Genomic DNA, 16,347 nt, shown 5'->3' with positions numbered 1-16,347 from the left:
TTTGCATTTCTTTTTCTTGGGGATGGTCTTGATCACTGCCTCCTGTACAATGTCACGAACCTCCATCTATAGTTCTTCATGCACTCTGTTTATCAGATATAGTCCCTTGAATCTATTTGTCACTTCCACTGTATAATCATAGGGATTTGATTTAGGTCATACCTGAATGGTCTAGTGGTTTCTCCTACTTTCTTCAATTTAAGTCTGAATTTTGCAGTAAGGAGTTCACGATCTGAGTCACAGTCAGCTCCCAGTCTTGTTTTTGCTGATTGTCCCTAAAAATGTATCCATTCCTTCTTTTAGTAATTAAACTCAGAATTTCAAGAGTTGTTATGCCAACTCATGAGATACCTGGTTTGTCAGCTCCAGATCTCATCTTCCAGCTTCCCTTGCTCCGAGCTGTGGCTTTACGATTAAGCTTTAGCCAGTGGAATGTTAGTAGAAGGAATGTGTGACACTTCCGGGTAGTATCCTAAAGGGAAAGGCATATACTCCACATTCCTTTCCCCACTTCACTCTGACCAGAATGTAGCTGTGATGGCAGGAGTTGGAGGACTTGGTTTAGATCTTGAGATGGAAGCCACATGTTGAGGACGGCAGAGTGGCAAAATAGGATGAGTCTGTCCTGCTCTGTGAAACTGTGAAATTTATTCCTGGTCTGCTTATTCTAGATCTCTCTCTTGAAGTCACTCTTATCATGACCTTTATTACAGCAGCTGAATTTGTATCCTACGTATGTAAATAACACAGCCAACCTTGACCGCAATCTTTCCATGTATCCATCACTGTTTTGAGTGTTTTACATGCAGCATTTAATTTGACCAGCCCCTCTCCATAAGCTGACGAGTTGATGAGCAGCAGGCCATACAAAACCTTGTGTGCCCCAGGACCAAGGGCCGGGAGCAGTGACCCCACAAGAGACTGAGCAGACCTGCCTGTGGTGTCTGGGGGCCTCCTGCAGAGGTGTGGGTTGACAGCGGCCTGCTGCAGGGACAGGGGCTCTGGCAGCATCAGTCCTGGGAGGTGCAGTGTGTTGGCATAAGTCCTCTTGGAGGAGGTTGCCATTAGCCCTACCACAGAGCCTTTTGCCTTACCATTGAGACTACAGAGTCTAGGACTAGGCCTCCTCAGGCCAAACAACTAACAGGGAGGGAGCACAACCCTCAGCAGAAAATTGGATTAAAGTTTTACTAAGCATGTCCCTGCCCACTAGAGGAAGACCCAGTTTTCCCCACAGCCAGTGCTTCCCATCAGGAAGCTTGCACAAGCATCTTATCCTCATCCATTGAGGGCAGACAGAAGAAGCAAGACTACAATCCCATGGTCTCCAGAATGAAAACCACAATCACAGAACCAAAATGATCACATGGATCACAACCTTGTGTAACTCAATGAAACTATGAACCATGCTGTGTGGGGCCACCCAAGATGTAAGGGTCATGGTGGAGAGTTCTGATAAAACCTGGTCCACTGGAGAAGGGAATGGTAAACCACTTCGTATTCTTGCCTTGACAACCCCAAGAACAGTATGAAAAGGCAAAAAGATAGGACACTGAAAGATGACTCCACTAGGTCAGTAGGTGTCCGATATGCTACTGTGGAAGAGCACAGAAATAGCTCCAGGAAAAATGAAGAGGCTGAGCCAAAACAAAAATGATGCCCAGTTGTGGATGTGTCTGGTGATGAAAGTGAAATTCAACACTGTAAAGAACAATACTGCTTAGGAACCTGGAATGTTAGATTCATGAATCAAGGTAAATTGAATGTGGTCAAGCAGGAGATGGCAAGACAGTTAGGAATCAGTGAACTGAAATGGATGGGAATGGGAAAATTTAATTCAGATGATCATTATATCTACTACTGTGGGCAAGAATCCCTTGAAGAAATGGAGTAGCCCTCATAGTCAACAAAAGAGTACAAAATGCAGTACTTGGGTGCAATCTCAAAAATGACAGGATGATCTCAGTTTGTTTCCAAGGCAAATCATTAATATCCCAGTAATCCAAGCCTATGCCTCAACCACTAATCCCGAAGAAGCTGACGTCGGATGGTTCTATGAAGACCTACAAGACTTTCTAGAACTAACACCAAAAATGATGTCTTTTTCATCATAGGGGATTGAAATGCAAAAGTAGGAAGTCAAGAGATACCTGGAGCAACAGGTAAGTTTGCCCTTGGAGTACAAAATGAAGCAGGGCAAAGGCTAACAGTGTTTTGGCAAGAGAACGCACTGGCCATAGCAAACAACCACTTGCGAAAACACAAGAGAAGACTCTACACACGGACATGGCTCTAGAGTGTAGGCTCAGTAACTGTGGATGGTCTTAGTTGCCCTACAGCAAGTGGGATCTTAGTTGCCTGGCCAGGGGTTGAGCCCATGTCCCCTGCATTGGCAGGCAGATTCTTAGCCACTGAATCACCAGGGAAGTCCTAGGACTGGTATTTATTGAGAGAATAAGTTGGATATACAGGCAGAAGCAGAGAAGAGAGAGGGAGACAGTTCTGACAGTGTTCCATTGCAGATTCCAGCTGTCAGTGAGACATCCCTGCCTAGGCCATGTTTAACTTTCAGTCTTTCTTAGATTCTGTGAACTATCAAGTTCTTCTTTGCCTAAGAATTGCAACCCTTACTTCATTGTCTTGAAGTAAAGCTCTTAAGTTTCCATCTTCCCAAGATATGAGAAGAAGCCATATCTTAATCATCTTGGCCACTGCAGCATCTAACCCAGCACCTGGCATGAACAATGAGCTCATAATATTTTAAATAAGTTAATAAAATGACCCCATATGTTTTAAATAAGTTAATAAATTACCCCGTAGGCTTGGAGGTCAGCAGCATTCTACATATTTGACTGACTTTGCTTCTTGAAAAATACTGACACCAGGAACATTTCTCAGCAGCTCCCCGAAAAGCCCTGAAACTTAGATCATCTACCAACCTCAGCTGACCTGTTTGGATTGGGGCTTGAATCCATGTTCTTTTAATTGAGATCACACAGCTGATCTTAGGATTTAATGAAGCTCAGGTTCTTGATGTCTTATTGCAGAAAGAATTCAGTGAAAGACACAGTGATGGGTAAGAAGTGGATTTATTTAGAGAGAAACACACTCCGCAGACAATGGGTCATCTCAGAAGGTGAGAGTGGTCCTAGGGTATGAGGTTGTCAGTTTTAAAAGGGTGGGTAATTTCATGGCTAAAGAGTAGGAGGAGTATTCCAGCTATTTAGGGGAAGGGGACTTCCAGGAAACAGGCCATTGCCCACTTGTTGAACCTTATGGTGCCTTGGAACTGTCTTGGTGTCTTTGTGCTTCATTTAGCTTGCTGATGTGTTACAGTGAGTGTATACTGAGGCTCAAGGTTTAGTGGAAGTCAGTTTATCACTGAAACAACAACAACGAGGGCAGAAAAGAACGAATGAATGTTATCAGGCAAAATAGGCAGTGATTTTTTGTTGTTGCTTAGTCGTTAAATCCACTCCAACTCTTTTGTGACCCTGTGGACTGCAGCCTGCCAAGCTCCTCTGTTCATGGTATTTCCCAAGCAACAATAATAGAATGAGTTCCATTTCCTTCTCCAGGGGATCTTTTCAACCCAGGGATCAAACTCACATCTCTCGCATCTCCTGCATTGGCAAGTTGATTCTTTACCACTGAGCTACCAGGGAAGCCCAAAGTAACAATAGCAAAGATAATAAATTAGTTGTAAAGACTCCTGTTTCAATGTTAAAAATTATCCCAAAATATTTTCTTGAGCTCTTTTGGAGAATTTAAACCTGCCTCAAGTTCTCAACCACCAGATCAACTGGAACCTGAAAGACGATAGGAAAACATTTACTTTTGCTTCATTGACTATGCTAAAGCCTTTGACTATGCAGATCACAACAAACTGTGGAAAATTCTTCAAGAGATGGGAATATCAGACCACCTCCCCTGCCTCTTGAGAAATCTGTATGCAGGTCAAGAAGGAACAGTTAGAATTAGACACGGCAGACTGGTTCCAAATTGGGAAAGGAGTACATCAAGGCTGTATATTGTCACCCTGCTTATTTAACTTACTGTCAGAGTACACCATGTGAAATGCTAGGCTGGTTGAAGCTCAAGCTGGAATCAAGATTGCCAGGAGAAATATCAATAAACTCAGATATGCAGATGACACCACCCTTATGGTAGAAAGCAAAGAGGAACTGAAGAGTTGCGTGGTGAAGGTGAAACAGGAAAGTGAAAAAGTTGGCTTAAAACTCAACATTCAAAAAACTAAGATCATGGCATCTGGTCCCATCACTTAATGGCAAATAGATGTGGAAATGATGGAAACAGTGACAGACTTTATTTTCTTGGGCTCCAAAATCACAGTGGATGGTGACTGCAGTTATGAAATTAAAAGACGCTTGCTCTTTGGAAGAAAAGCTATGCCAAATCTAAACAATGTAATAGAGAGCAGAGACATTACTTTGTCAACAAAGGTCCATATAGTCAAAGTAGTATAGTCAAATTTTTTCCAGTAGTTGAATATGGATTTGAGAGTTAGACCATAAAGAAGGCTGAGTGCCAAAGAATTGATTTCAAACTGTGGTGCTGGAGAAGACTCCTTGGACAGCAAGGAGATTAAACCAGTCAATCCTAAGGGAAATCAACCCTGAATATTCACTGGAAGGACTGATGCTGAATGTAAAGCTCTAATACTTTGGCCAACTGATGCGAAGAGCTGACTCATTGGAAAAGATCCTGATGCTGGGAAAGACTGAAGGCAAAAGAAGGGGGTGATAGAGGATTAGATGGTTGGATGGCATCAATGACTCAATGGACTCATGTCCATGTTTGAGCAAACTCCAGGAGATAGGGAAGGACAGGGCAGCCTGGCATGCTGTGGCCCATGGGGCCGCAAAGAGTTGGACATGTCTGAGTGACTGAATGACAACAAAAAGATGCTGCTTCTGCTGACTCTCATAACTTCAAACAACTGGAGCTTGGGCACTTGCAGACTTGCCCCAATTCTATACTTCATTCTCCTATTCAAGTCCCTTCATAAATATGTACATACCACTTAAACCTCTTCATGAATATGCATGTACTCTTAGCTGAAAAGTTCCACAATTTTGCTACTAGAGAGACACTGCTTTGGGAAAGAGATTGTGTTCTCCTTGTGTCTGGGATCAGTCACTTCAGTTGTGTCTAACTCCTTGCAACTCTATGGAGTGTAGCCCACCAGGCTCCTATGTCCATGGATTTTCCAGGCAAGAATACTGGAATGGGTTTCCATGCCCTCCTCCAGGGGATCTTCCCAACCCAGAGATCAAACCCACATCTCTTACATTTCCTGTGTAGGCAGGCAGTTTTTTTTTGTTTTGTTTTTTTTTAACCACTAGTGCCACCTGGGAAGTGGTTTTCTCCTTACTTGCTGCAAATAATAAATCTTTCCTTCTTCCAATCTTTGACTTGGTTGTGTCTTTCAGCTTGACATCCATCAGGAAGTGAACCCAGTTTTCGGGTAACACCTGCAAGGCATGCCCATGTGGTGCCACCGGAAACAGTCATGTGGAACATGATCCCTTCTCCATTGTAATTGTTACAGAATGTCCTGTTTGGGCTCTGGCCCTTCAAGCCCATTACCCTGGCTCAGTCCCCTCAAAAGCCTGAAATTTAGTTGCTAGAGGCTCAGAGGTCTCAGAAGATGGTGGGGCAGCTGGAAGCACAACCCCATGTTTCCTAACAAGACTTTCAGGAAAGAGGAGTCAGCTTTTGGCTTCAGTGCCAAGCTGTCTGGAAAGAGGGACAATGAGTGCCTTGCCCTCACTAGAGCGTGGTGACTCTTGTCTCCCAAGCTGAGCAGGGAGACAGTTCTTTCTCTCTGCCAGCAGAAGAATGAACTCTCTTCTCCTCTGCACTTGAGGAATTCCATTGTCCTTAAATTACTTGTATTAAACGTTTGAGTAGAAAGAGAACTTTAGAGTTGGGAGAATTTGTTTATATTTTCATTATTTATAATGCTCTTTTTGTAAGAACAATTTGCCTATACAAAAGGATAACCTAACATTCATTTATGAAGAGAGAGAACACAAAAAGCAAACTAAGGCTCTGCAACATCAAAGTGAATATCATCTTTGGCAAAAGGTACAGAGATGTAGAGAAAAGGTTGGTCAGAAGGTTTCATTAATAATGGACTTGTCCGCTGATCCCTGGGGTCTTCTTCAGCTCTAAAGTTATAAAGACTTAAATTCTTTCTTTTGTTTGTTCTGTTTTCTCTGGTTCTGTGCTTTTATCACATTTTCTTATCCACAGTTTTTGTTTATTCTGTGCTCATCACATTTGCAAGCTAATTTTTGTATCAACGGTGACAAAAGACTTTCCAATGAAAATGTTGCCCCTACAATGGAGGACAGACAGTTGAGATTCGAGGAGGTGTCCTAACAGTCATCCTATCTCTGTAAGTGTAGTCTTGCTGGGAATTTATAGGAGAAAACCTGATCATTTACTGACCTGTTGACCTATCCACCCATTGATATATCTTCTTTATCATCAACTACACATCAGTTATTATGCTAAGTGTTTCAGATATATCATCTCATTTAAAACTCTTTTCAATCTTGTTAAGAGATACTGTCTTCCCATTGAACAGATGAAGAAACTGAGTCCTACTGAGATTTACTTGACTGATGTCACATAGTTGGTAAATGACCAAGCTAGGGTTGGGACCAAACCTTCCAGACTTCAGAATCTTAATCAATTTGTGTAACTAGCTCCCTTCACTGATTCACTTCCTTAAACTGTTCATTACATTTTTCCTTGTCTCTTTAAGACGTTTCAGGTCTTTATTTTCTCCAGTGCAGGGGGTCTTAATCTGAGTTTGCAGAAGAGTTTTCATGAAGCCTTTGAAAGGCACACATCTTTTGTGTGTAGCTACTCATATACATGTTTCAGGGAAGAGATATCATTGCTTTTATCACATTCTTGAATGGGTATGAGACCTTGAGTATTTGTGCAAGTTGGTTCATTCCAAGGAGCTCTACTGTCAAATTCTAGGACAGAGGTTCTTAAACATTAGTGAACATCAATCTCACCCAGGGAGGTTGTTAAAATCCAGATGCCCTGCCCTACAAGTTTCAGGTGATGCTGAAACTTGGCCTCTGTGCCCTGAAGCCAAGTTAAATTTCAGAGATAGAGTTTTGGGTGAAGTAGAATGTGAAGTCAAGTGGGCCTTAGGAAGTATCACTACAAACAAAGCTAGTAGAGGTGATGGAATTCCAGTTGGATATCTCAAATCCTAAAAGATGATGCTGTGAAAGTGCTGCCTCAATATGCCAGCAAATTGGGAAATCTCAGCAGTGGCCACAGGACTGGAAAAGGTCAGTTTTCATTCCAATCCCAAAGAAAGGCAATGTCAAAGAATGCTCAAACTACTGCAAAATTGCACTCATTTCTGGCAAAGTAATGCTCAAATTACACTAGCAAAATTATGCTCAAAATTCTCCAAGCCAGGCTTCAACAGTACGTGAACCATGAACTTCCAGATGTTCAAGCTAGATTTTAAAAAGGCAGAGGAACCAGAGATCAAATTGCCAGTATCTGTTGGATCATTGAAAAAAGCAAGAGAGTTCCAGAAAAACATCTACTTCTACTTTATTGACTATGCCAAAGTCTTTGACTGTGTGGATCTCAACAAACTGTGGAAAATTCTGAAAGAGATGGGAATACCAGACCACCTTACCTGCCTCCTGAGAAATCTGTATGCAGGTTAGGAAACAACAGTTAGACACGGAACTGGACATGGAACAACAGACTTGTTTCAAATCGGGAAAGGAGTACATCAAGGCTGTATATTGTCACCCTGCTTATTTAACTTATATGCACTCTCTGGAAAGAGTCAGATACAACTGAGTGACTGAACTGAACTGAACTGAAGAAAAGAATAACTTTATTGCTTTGCCAGGCAAAGGGGGACATGGCCAATTAATGCCTTCAAAGCTGTGTCTCCCAACCAAAGGGGCATTTGATGAGCAGTTTTATACCAATGGTTCAAGGGTGTGTTAGCAGATGAGGATCAGGATGTGGGCGGGGCCTGCATTTCTTTAATCTGGCCTCTGCTCTCTTTATGAGCTTTTCTGGCTCCTGAGGTTATCAAACTTGGACCTTCTCTCTGGAATGAAGAGAGGTTCTAAAGAAGTTAACATCTTCCATTGCTTGGGGCTTTTAGTTCTGTAGAAGAGGTCAAAGATAGTTGTTCTGTGTGCTCCTTGAGGTAGAACCAGGACCGTGTCCCAAGGCGGTGCTGTTGTTTCTAGGCTTCTCCTTCCTTGTCTCTGCAGCCCCTCCTTTTGCTGCTTAGAAACTGAATACTCAGGGATGGTCAAGGAGGCTGAAGCCTATTTCTTACAAACAAGAAACAAGGGATACAGAGAGGCTTCTGTACCCAGGAGCCCCACAGTGTCCCGCTTGGCTTCACAGGGAGCCAGATCTGGGGCTAGACCAGGAATCTACTTTTTAAAAAGAACTTAATTTGTATTTATATTAGTATATAGTTGATTTATAATGTTATATTAGAGAATCTATATTTTAACAAACACCTCAGCTGGTTGTGATGCCAGCTATCTGGGATTCATACTTCACTGGGAGAACGGATTATTTTCTTTGATGAATTTCTCTGTAGTTTCCACTCATTTCCTGGTGAACTTAGATCTTGCAGTTACCCCTGTGACATTGTTGCAGCAACCTCTTTGAAAAGAATGCAGACATTGGGACTTTCCTGGTGGCCCAGTGGTTAAGACTCTGTGTTCCCAAGGCAGGGGGCCCAGGTTTGATCCCTGGTCAGGGAACTAGATCCCACATGCTGCAACTAAGACCCAGTGCAGCCAAATAAATAAATAATTAAAAAAATAATAATGAAGGCATTTTCCACTCCTCCCACAAAAGATGCTTGACCCTGCCGGTGAATGTCAGGGTTGTGCTCCAATCAAACAGGAGATCTAGAGGATCAAGACAAATCAAAAGGAATTTCAACAAATTCTCCCAAATGGAAATAATCATGTTGTTGGATACTCTAGTACTGATGCCATCAAAATATCGATCTTAATCCTTATCTACCTCCAGCAGAGGGTTTCTAAGACAAATGTCATTGTCCTCTTTCCACTCTCCATTGACACAACTAGGATGGCCGGAGTCTTAAAAACTGAATGCACCTGTTGGGCAATCGTGGAGGAGTTCCTTGGGAAGGCCAGTGGTTCTCTCCCTACAAACTTCATATGGGAGCTTTTGCCCCAGTGAGTTTATTGAGGCCCAGGAGGGGGCCTTATCTTGTATGTTCCTACATCTTCATGGCAGACCAACGGGTCAGTTTATCTGTCCTGCTGCTGCTTAGTTGCTCAGTAGTATCCGACTCCTTGTGACCACTTGGGCTGTAGTCCGCCAGGCTCCTCTGTCTGTGGGGATTCTCCAGGCAAGAATACTGGAGTGGATTGCCATGCCCTCCTCCAGGGCATCTTCCCAAACCCAGGGATTGAACCCAGGTCTCCCACATTGCAGGCAGATTCTTTACCATCTGAGCCACCAGGGAAACCCAAGAATGCTGGATTGGATAGCTTATCCCTTCTCCAGGTGATCTTCCTGACCCAGGAATTGAACCAGAGTCTCCTGCATTGTACGTGGATTCTTTGCCAGATGAGCTACCAGGGAAATTCTTATCTGTCCTACCCAGGCCTATCTAACCCCTTTGGTCTCCTTTCATCACCCCAACAGGAGGTTAGTGGGATATGAAACTCTATGACCCTTGTCATTGCATTTTGTACCAGGCATGGCTAGAGTTGATTCAAGGGATTAGATCTGGTAGACAGAGTGCCTGAAGAACTATGGACAGAGGTTCATAATATTGTATAGGAGGCAGGGACCAAAACCATCCTAAAGAAAAAGAAATGCAATGAGGCAAAGTGGTTGTCTGAGGAGGGCTTACAAATAGCTGAGGAAAGAAGATAAGTGAAAAACAAGGGAGAAAGTTAAAGGTATACCCAATTGAATGCAGAGTTCCAGAGATTAGCAAGAAGAGACAAGAAGGCCTTCTTCAATGAAGAATGCAAAGAAATAGAGGAAAACAACAGAAGGGGAAAGACTAGAGATCTCTTCAAGAATACTGGAGATATCAAAGGAACATTTCATGCAAAGATGAACACAATAAAGGACAGAAATGGTAATGATCTAATCGAAGCAGAAGAGATCAAGAAGAGATGGCAAGAATATTCAGAAGAACTGTACAAAAAAGGTCTTAATAACCATCACGGTGTGATCACTCACCTAGAGCCAGATATCCTTGAGTGTGAAATCAAGTGGGCCTTAGGAAGCACTGCTGCCAATAAAGCTAGTGGAGGTGGTAGAAATCCAGCAAAGCTATTTCAGATCCTAAAAGATGATTCTATTAAGGTGCTGCACTCAATATGTCAGCAAATTTGGAAAACTCAGCAGTGGCCACAGGACTGGAAAAGGTCAGTCTTAATTCCAGTTCCCAACAAGGGTAGTACTAAAGAATGTATAAACTACTGTAACAATCGCACTTACTTTTCACTCTAGTAAGATTATGGTCAAATCCTTCAAGCTAGGCTTTAACAGTACTTGGGTCAAGAACTTTCAGGTGTACAAACTAGGTTTAGAAAAGGCAGAGGAACCAGAGATCAAATTGCCAACATTTGCTGGATCATAGAGAAAGCAAGGAGGATTCCAGAAAAACATCTATTTCTGTCTCATTGACCACGCTAAAGCCTTTGACTGTGTGGATCATAACAAACTGTGGAAAACTCTTAATGGTCTGGGAATACCAGATCATCTTATCTGTCTCCTGGGAAACCTGAATATGGGTAAAGAAGCAACAGTTAGTACCTTATGTGGAATGATTGACAAACCTAAAAAGCAAAGACATCAGTTTGTGGACAAAAATCCATGTAGTCAAAGCTATGGTTTTTCCAGTAATCATGTGTCTATGTGAGAGTTGGACTGTAAAGAAGGCAGAGGGCCAAAGAATTGATGCTTTTGAACTGTGTTGCTGGAGAAGACTCATGAGAGTCTCTTGGATAGCAAGGAGATCAAATCAATCAATCCTAATGAAAATCAACTCTGAATACTCATTGGAAGGACTGATACTGAAGCTCCAATACTTTGGCCACCTGATGCAAAGGGCCAACTCATTGGAAATGACCCTAATGCTGGGAAGGATTGAGGGCAGAAAGAGAAGAGGGTGACAGAGGATGAGGTGGTTGGGTGGCATCACCGATTCAATGGACATGAAGTTGGGCAAACTCCCAAAGATGGTGAGGGACAGGGAGGCCTGGTGCGTTGCAGTCCACGGAGTTGTAAAGAGTCCAACGTGACTTGGTGACTGAACAACAACAACAAATGGCTAGAGTGACCACCCAAATCATACTCAGTCAATTAAATTGTCTCAGGAGTTTGAAATTGTGATGGGATGGGGCTCAGAAACCCTAATATTTCTGGAAGTGGGAAGTTATATAACTTTTAATTGAGGCAGCTATGTTTGGTTTAATAAGCAAGTGGAACAGAGAAGATCTACTGGGGAGAGGGAGAGAAATTTCCAGTTCTCATTCTTTCTGAGTTCCAGTTTTTTCCGCCCCCCCCGTGTTGTTTGTTTTATGAGACACCTCCAAGATCTTTCAATAAATCCCTCTCTCTCTGCTTTTTTTTTTTTTTTTTTGGCTAAAGCAAGTTTGAGTGAATTCTACTTTTTCCAATCAAATGATTCTTTACTACCACGCTTTCCAAAACTTTCCATTACAAACGGAAAACACTAGGACTTGCATAGAACAGTCTCGGGCCACCTGTATCACCACATCTGGGGAGTTTTGATTTACTAAGACATAAAATAGTATGAAGAAGATTTGTAGTTGGTAGACTGACAGAGAAAATATAGACTAGGCTGTGGAGTTGAGATGGGATATGAATTTGTGCTGAAGTGGAATGAGGTGTGAATATCTCTTCCTTTAGAGCAAGTGGCCAGTGGCTTTTAGTGCCCTCAGCCTTTTGAAACCTAGCATAGTCTAGCTCACTGAGGTCAGAGTTTGGGGGACTGTCCAGCTGTAAAACGTGAGACTGACTGTGCTGCTCCTTTCTTGAAACCCTGCTTCAAATATGGCAAGAAAGGGACAAACTCCAATCTAGGTTGCCCCGTTGAAATTACGTAGGGCCGTTATATAGTTAAAGTCTTTGTGGGATGTCCTTTCTGAGCTGATGGGGACCCTGTCAAGAAATTATTAATTTGTCTTGCCAAGTTATAACAGTTGAATCCTCTGCGATCCCTTTTTGTGACTCGTTAATGCCTCGATTTTAAAGGGGTCGTGATAACTGAAAATGTGCATAACTGAGAGGTGGGGCAGCTGGGCCCCTCGGAAAGCTTCCTGCTGCATACACCCCATAAGCCAGCGGCACGCTTCACTGCACTCTCAAATGCATCCTTGACTAGGCCAAGTGTAGTGAGGTCTGGGTGTCAAGCTCGAGAGCGAACACAAGAAAGAAGAGCTGGTTCATTTTCTCCCCTCTGAGAAAGAGTAAGAAGCAAAGGTAAAGTTGAATTCAGCCTTGTTGTTACTAAGCAACAGATGCCTGCAGAAGTCAGCCCAGCCCAGTTACTAGACAGCCTAGGAGGCCAAGCATCGAGGAAGCAGTCTGACCCAACAAAATTTCTGTCACTGGCTTGTAATCAATAGAATTCCTTAGAAGAGGCAGTCCATTGGATTTATGGGAACGAGCACACTTCTATGCTTGATTCAAACAAATAGGCAGGGAGTCTTAATCTGCCCACAGTTGCCAGGCACCTAATAGAAGTAACACCCACACCCTTGAAGCACAGCATTGATATATTTATAATGGGAAATATAATGCCACATTTTAATGCTTATCTGGAAGGGAAATGTACCAAGAAATAGTTAAAAAGAATAATGACAAAGGATCTCAAAACAAACCACAAAGCTTCAGTAATTAAAACAGTATGTATTAACATAGGAATAAATAAACCAGTGCAATAGAATAAATTATCCAGAATTCAGTAGATGATCATAGTGGCATTTCAATTCATTGGGGATAAAGTGTTGGGATTATTAGATTTAATTTGGAAATAAAATAAAATTAGATTTACAAGTGACATGGTATCCAAAGACAAGATTCCAAGTGAATTAAAGATCTAAATATAAGGAAAAATAACTACCTAACTATAAAAAATAGTACAAGAAAATAACATTGTAACAAGGAAAAATTTTTTAAAGTAAGCCATAAATACCAGAAGCCATAAAAAATTTTGTCAGATTTAAAAGTATGAAAATTTCTTTTTGAAAAAAGATATCATAAATAAAATACAAAGACAAGCAGCAGAGAGGAAGAAAATATTTGCAACATACAGAGCAGAGAACAGGTTACTATCTATTATATTAATATATAAAAAGTTTCTATAAATTAATAAGAAAGCAATTCAATTATTTAAAAAGATGATTTTTAAAAGAATACAAACAATTTATCTTACCAGCAAACTAAAATAAAGACTGATTTGTTATTTTCTACCCATCACATTGGCTGAAGTTAAAAAGCAAAAATAGTACATAATTCATGCTTTTGGGAAATGAGCAATCACATGTATCATTGGTGGGAGTAGAAATCTAAATTCATACCAAGTTTTTGGAAAGCAATGTATAATATGTATTCCATTTTAATTCATTTTCTAGGAATTTATCCTATATAAATACTTAAACATGTACAATCATAAGAAATATATGGGTAAAATGATGTTTTATTTAGCGGTTGACAAGAATAAAAAACCAAGAAAAACTAATACCCTATTTCTGTTACATAGTTTTGAACTCGGTACAACCGATTAGGTTTACTCTCAACAAATTACAATTTTATCTTTCTGAAATTACACCCAATTCACTTTGACTGGAGGGTAAAATGCTGCATGAATTCAATATATTATTAATCTTCCTTTCCCATTTTTGAGTCAAGAGGGCCATTGCTCTTATGGACTGATCATCATGTTGCTCAGGCAGAGAGATCCTGGGTGGAACGTATGGTGGTAGGGGATGCAGGAGAAGGGAATCAAACTGTGATAAATTGTTAGTAAGTGCCTGGGACCTTAAGGAGCAGTGTCACAACCTTGAGTGATCTTCCTCTGTCGCAGACACTCGGCCATGTCTGGGGTAGTTTAATTGTCACAACTAGGGGGCTGTTACCGGCATATCCAATGGGCAGAGGCCAGGTGTGCTACTTAACCTATAATGCACAGGTCAAGTCCCTACAGCAAAGCATCGTCCAGCCCAGAATGCCAATCGATGCTATTGATATAAGCTGATAAAAAGCATCTTACATGGATACCTCATTCATATTCCAACAACCCTAGGAAACAGCATAAAGTTTCTTGGTAGACTTGCACTAAATCCACCCACTAACCCAGTTAACTGACATTCTCGCTTTCCTCCGTGAAACACAGTGAGGGGTGACTGTGACGCACGAAATGTCAAGCGTGGCCACTGGCCGGGATGCCTGTGCACCAGTGCTTCATCACTGCAGCCACGCTTCCCAAGTTGCTTTTGTTACTGGGTCTTCTGATTTTCTTATTATTGTAATTATGTAATTTAATAGCATATCACATGAATTGAATTTCTCAGTCTTGGCACAGATATAAATCAATGATATCATTAATATGAGTGCAAATATAAAAGGAGTTGTTTCTATGATAACTGAAATGACTGAGATTGGCTAGTCCTCACTAACCTGTTCCCTCTAATTCCTGGATACACAGTTGGACCACATTTCCAGACCCTTTTGCTTTGGATGGAACCACATTTCTACCTCTCACCAAAGCAACGTGAACAGAGGGGATATGCATCTCTTTTGGGCTAAGGGACTTAAAGGATGAGTATGCCTTCACAATCCTCTCTCCTCTTTCCCCTGCTTCTCACCTGATACACTCAAAACAGTTTTTGGAAGCAATATATTGAATATTGCATAGCCAAAACTGAAGGACTTTGCACCTTTGAACCATGCTTGGAGGAGAGTCACTCACCAGCTAGAAGTAACCGTTTGGCCTTTATGTGAGTAATGACAAAAAATCTAGTTTTCTTGAACCATTATACATTTGCAGGCTTGTTGTTAGAGCAAATTTTGTTTTCTTAACTAATATAAGTGAGTTATACAGGAAATACTGGAAATACAGGCATGCCTTGGAGATATTGATAGTTAAGCTCTGGATCAGCCCCATAAAGTGAGTTACATGAATATTTTTGGTTTCCTAGTGCATATAAAAGTGATGTTTACACTATACTGTAGTCTAAGTGTACAATAGCATTATGGCTAAAAACACTAATATAAAAATACTTTATTGCTAAAAAATGCTAATCATCATGTGAGCCTTCAGCAAGTTGTAGTACTAATATCAAAAATCACTGATCACAGATCACTATAACAAATATAATAGCAATAGAAAAATTTGAACTATTGTATGAATTATTAAAATGTGACACAGAGACACAAAATGAATAAATACTGTTGGAAAAAATGGTGCCAGCAGACTTCCTTGAAGTGGGGTTGTCACAAACCTTCAATTTGTTAAAAAAAAATGCAGTAAAGTGAAGCACAATAAAACAAGATATGCCTTGTAACAAGATATCACTTGTAAAAGTGACCCCTAAAAATCTGCCCATATATTAGGTATAGGGCAAAAAATGGTATAATATTGGGAATGAATTCTTTAACATCTAAAATAGCTTCATAGTCATATTTCTTCTTGAGTCTTTTAAGCTCCTACTCCATTTTGAAGACATCATTATACACATTGCTAGTACGGTTCATGCAAGAAAATCATCTGGGAATCCAACCAGCAAACCCAGAAGGCCTGGTCTTACAACAAAATATTGATCTACACATGTACTTTTAGTTATTTTAAGTTGAAACTCAATGTTTAAGGTAAATATATGCTGTTTCTTAATGATTTCTTGCTTTAACTCAGTTCTTTTTAATCAATCATATTTTTATTTATTTATTTGGCTGCATCAGGTCTTGGTTGCAGTGTGCAAGCTCTTCATCAGTCACATGGGATCTTTCATTGCGGCACATGGACTTTCTAGTCATGGTGTGTAGGGTCCAGAGTGTGCAGGCTCAATAGCTGCTCTGAAATATGTGGGATCTTAGTTTCCAAATTAGGTATGGAACCCACGCCCCCTGCATTGCAAGATGGATTCTTAACCACTGGACTACCAAGGAAGTCCTAAACTGGGTTTTTAAGATAACCTACTTTCTACCAGCCTGGTTCTACTGGCCTTCCAGTGTTTAACCATTTTACAGATGAGACAACTGAGGTTCAAGGAGATAAGA

This window comes from Dama dama, chromosome 14, assembly GCF_033118175.1.
Source record: "Dama dama isolate Ldn47 chromosome 14, ASM3311817v1, whole genome shotgun sequence".
Classification (NCBI taxonomy): Eukaryota; Metazoa; Chordata; class Mammalia; order Artiodactyla; family Cervidae; genus Dama; species Dama dama.
This window is presented reverse-complemented; position numbering follows the sequence as displayed.